The following is a 4888-nucleotide window of genomic DNA, read 5'->3' as shown; positions in this document are numbered from 1 at the left end:
AAATGATATTCCATCACTCTTTTAAAGTGTGCCATCAGCTTTTGGTTGGACTCTGACTCCTACATTGGTAGTGGGGAATAGGAGAAACGTTAAGGTAGTATTAGGAGGGTGAGATAAACTGCTGGAGGGAGATAGGAAGAGAAGGGTTTCAAAGCTTTTTATGGTGTTCTATGAAAATAACATGACTTCTTTATGTGAATGACTCTAATGCAGTCTTAAATTGCTTCTTAATTATTTAGTTGGGTTCCTGTTTCTTTGCATGCACAACCAGGATTGAACAGGGCCAAGAGATATCTGGGATTTATATGACTAGATGATACTACTAGGATCTATCTGGATTGATTATATCATATTAGAACATTTCTCTCATGGCATCAGGAATATTGCAACCCAGTGCACATATTACGTTTCTATTGAAATTCAGTGCACTGCTATGGTGTGTAACTCATTTTTATTGTCAGATAGAACAACACTGTTTGACTTTTTAATATTTCCTTTCGTTATGAAACAGAAATTGGGGAAAGCTCAATAATTTCTTCAGGAACAAGTAATTCAGTTCAGATTGTTACATATAGATTCAGATTGTTATATTTAAACAAATAACTCTAAAAGTGAACATGAGGCAGCTGACTGTTGTCCAAACCGTAACACTTTATATATCTGACAATTCAGATCTCACATGGAATTACCTGCCTCAGAGGGATCCACTACTGGCCGACGACAAATCGGACAGGTTATGTGCTCAGCCAGCCAGTGATCAATGCAGTGATCATGAAATTCATGGGAGCAAGGTAGGATGCGTAGTATGTTGCCTTCGATGTATTCTGTGATACAAATGCTACAGGCTTTAAATTCTTCATTCTCTCCAAAAGATCTCAAAGCCAAGTTGTCAATCTGTGCTTTGGTAAGTCCTGTAAGTTCGTATGGGTCATCTCCATTTAGGAGGAAAAACTGATCCAGACTAAGGGAGGACCCAGAGTCACTATCATCAAGTATTATCGGGGTCATTCGTCCACCTTCTTGCTCAGCCTCTGATAAGCCTGTTGATAAGCTTCTTTCTTCACTGCCTACAAAGATCAGAGAGCTAGTTTCTGAATCTTCATCATTTGAGCTAGAAATTAATATAGGACTGGATGCAGAGCTGGAAATCAAATAGGGGCTTGAGTCTGATATCACTATTAAACTTGAATCAGGATCATATCTAGCATTTGAAGCAGAACCAGGTCGACTATCACTACCACTGGGTCCCTGTCTTTCATTTGGTGACTCTGCCCTTTCTATGTATTCACTTGGAGGGGAGACACTATGCTCTAAATTACTGTCACTGTCCATAAGATTACTTGAGTTCCTAAATCCTCTCATTGTCGGCCATAATGTACTCTGAGTTGAAACAGATGTTGTATCACTTAAGCTAGTATTTAAATTTCTATGAACGGAATTTCCGATGGTACTGACATAAGCATTCTCATTGGCCTCGTCAGAATGTGAAAACATAGGCTTCAGTTCTTGCTCACTTTCTGCAGTGGTAGTGTTGTTTGGTGAGTCAGATGTTAACTGAGTTCTACTAACTCTGCTGTCTCTCTGAGAACATGCTTGATAATGAACTGGTCCTACTTCAAGATTGAAGGGAGTGGTTGGATTTGTTTCTATCACTTCCCAAGATTCACTACTGCACATTGTATCTGAATAACATTCTTCATGAACAGCATTCCTAGTTTTAGAAGTTTCAATAAGATCCCTATTTTGCAACTCATGTCCAGGCATTTGCTGTCTCAAAGTTTCTTCATGGCCAGTTATAGAAAATCTCTCATTCTCACTTATGAGAGGTTGCTTAAAAGTCTGAGATGGTATATCTTCATTAATTCTTTGAAAATTTTCCCACAGTGAATGTGGAGGTGACCAACTGTCAGTCCTTGCTCTGGTTCTCCGATAGACTGGGCTCCTACTTCTTAGTCTTCTCTGACTTCTCGTCGGTGGGACTTCCATTAATGTTTCTGTCATATCTTGTTCTGGTGTAGATGGTCTTGTAAATAGTGACTCAGATTGTGTCCTTTCCACTTGCCTTTGGCTGTCTTCCATATCTTCTCTTCTGGGAAGTTTTGCAGAAGCTACACATTCATTCTCTGGATTTGAGTTCTCATCATCAGGGTCAAGATTTCTTTGTAGGTCAAATCTGAGCTCATCACTGTTAGCACTAATTGGGCTCTCTTGTTTCCAAGATGGACTTTCTTCTTGTTCACTTGTCACATTTGCATCTCCTCTATCTGTTAATTAAAAAAATGGAGGGGAGGAGATATAAAAGAACTACCAATATTGGAACCACCATATAATAGCACTCTGAAACTTTGTTTAAAAAGCAAACAAAAATGAGAACTTAAACATTCAGATGCTTTCAACTAATTTCACATTTACAGAGTTGATACTTTAAAAACTTTCTTATCTAGATTTATAAGTAAAGGCAGGGAAGTTTTAATTTCATCTGAAAAAGAGTACACTAATCCTACATAAATTCAGAGGGTATCTGAAGGAAGTCTGTTTTTCAATATTTCGTCATATACACAGCCCTGTATACCACTGTGGGAGGCAAGTCAAGAGACATTTTTTTTTTCAGTCTACTGTCAAAACACCAAAGGAATTCTACAAGGTAAACACCAGTTAACATAGGGTGCTAGTATTTTAATTCAATTGATATTATTGTCTAATTCTCATTAGTCTCCAACATCACTATTCCTAGGCTCTTATATGCTTTTGATAATCTATAAGTTGTTTTACAATATAAGATTATTGCCCAAATATAAACAAAGATTATAGGTTTAAAAGTATATGAATTTTGAATACTTCTTAATATTACCAAGGTTTTTAATTGGCATTAAGCTGAAAGTCAGATCAAATGAATAGACTTAACCTAGCATGGCACATGTAGACCATATTCAAGACCAAAGTGTTATAGTATCCTCTTCATTATATAGTGAAATCCTCTATTTCACGCTGGGAAAGAAGGCACCAGATCTGAGGTTCCAGAAGGGTTTCTCAGCCTTAGAACTATTTACACTTTGGCACTGGGCAATTCTTATTTTGGGGAGCTACCGTGTGCATTGTGTCATATTTGGTAGCATCCCTGGCCTCTGCCCACTAGATCTAGTAACACCCATGCCTCCCTCTGTGACAACCAAAAATATCTCCAGCTATTGTCAAATGTCCCTAGGGTGGGGGAGAGCAAAATAGTCCCTAGGAGAGAACTATTTGGTTAGAATATAAAATATTTCTTTTTGCTTTTTTTTTTTTTAACACATGTATATGGATAGAGAGGGCTTGCCTCATAACTCAGTTGGTAAAGAATCTGCCTGCAGTGCCGCAGACCCCCGTTTGATTAGGAAAGATCTGCGCTAGAGAAGGGATAGGCTACCCACTCCCGTATGCTTGGGCTTCCCTTGTGGCTCAGCTGATAAAGAATCCACCTGGAAAGCGGGAGACCTGGGATCTATCCCTGGGTTGGGAAGATCCCCTCCACTCCAGTATTCTGGCCTTGATTATTCTTGGACTGTAGGGTCCATGGGATTGCAAATATTCTGGACGCGACTGAGTGAGTTTCACTTTCATCAATACAGAAAATAATTTGGGACATAGGAGGGACTTTCCATTGAGGTACAAAAGCATAAAACAAACAAAAACCAATAGTCTACTTTACACTGTTTCCCAATTAAAACAATCCAAATGTGAATCAGGAAAAAACAAAACAAAACAAACCCATCTCTGGCGTTCTCACGCAAATCAAGTAAATGTCAGGTTTTTTTTTTTTATGAGAACTTCCTTACCAAATAATTTCTGCCACTTCTGTATATTTACTATTTACTATTATGAAATGATTATTTAAAACTGCTAAGTTCCTTTTTCATCCCATCCTATTCCCCCCAAAGAGAAATATATCTGTATTTTCATCTGAGTTTTGTGGTGGGTTTTCTTTTATTAATTGAAGTCTTCTCAGCAACTCTTCTTCCGTACTTTCACCTAGCGGGCCGAGCAAATTGTTGTCCCTCATAAGTATGTAATCTTCTTCACTCAGATCACTTACGAATCTGTAGTAATCATCTTCTCGAGCCAATCGGTCTATCTGACTTCTGCGTCGGACTGAATCTCTGTCTTCTTCATCGTCGGAATCTGAGCTTTCCATCTCGATGAACAAGTGGAAAATTATGTGAATTTCATGACATAGTGCTTAAACGCAACAACCAGTCAAGTTCTCATCAGCTTCCACTTCCGCCCGGAAGCGACCGGAACACGTTCGGTCAGATAACGGTCCGGCTTGGTTCCCCGCTGCTCCGCTACTCCGCTATGGCACCTCAGCTCTGTAGTCTCTGGTGAGGCAATAGTCGAGATCAGCCTCTATCTCATAACTTGCTGAGGCCTTGCCTAGGCATCCATTGTCTTCCTTATGTAACTGAGTAGGGACTGGATTCAGGTTGGGTTTCATTTCGACAAAAGCAGCCAGTATTTCTGAGGGTTTATAATGTACTAAGCCCCATCCTTAAACTCTTCCCCCGCACCCCCGCCCCCCGCCCCGCCACAGCCTGTTCTCAGACTTTCAGAAGGCATTTTCATTCGCTACATTTTACGTGACACCTGCTCCAAAATGCCATGCCAAGTCAGTCTCCTTAGATGTAGCCTTCCTCATTTCCAGGTGCCGCGGGACCGCTGCCTTTTCTCCTCAGGAATTCCTCAGATCGTAGACTCTCACTAAGAAAGTAGTTCAGAGTTTTTGATAATTCACCAGGTTTTGACTCTCTTCAATGTGTCCTCTCCCTTTTAACTCTTAATTGCTTCATCTTGATTATAAGACCCCTCAATCCTGTTTCAAACAAACAGAAAATACAAAACTTGGGCAGGCTTT

General features: G+C 39.8%; 1 pseudogene; it reads right to left on the bottom strand.

The window, feature by feature from the left end:
• Window positions 1-675: 675 nt before the first annotated feature.
• On the bottom strand, window positions 676-4171 carry LOC136154406 (E3 ubiquitin-protein ligase RLIM pseudogene; annotated as a pseudogene).
• Between the last annotated feature and the right edge of the window lie 717 nt (window positions 4172-4888).

This window comes from Muntiacus reevesi, chromosome X (assembly GCF_963930625.1).
Source record: "Muntiacus reevesi chromosome X, mMunRee1.1, whole genome shotgun sequence".
Lineage (NCBI taxonomy): Eukaryota > Metazoa > Chordata > Mammalia > Artiodactyla > Cervidae > Muntiacus > Muntiacus reevesi.
This window is presented reverse-complemented; position numbering and strand designations above follow the sequence as displayed.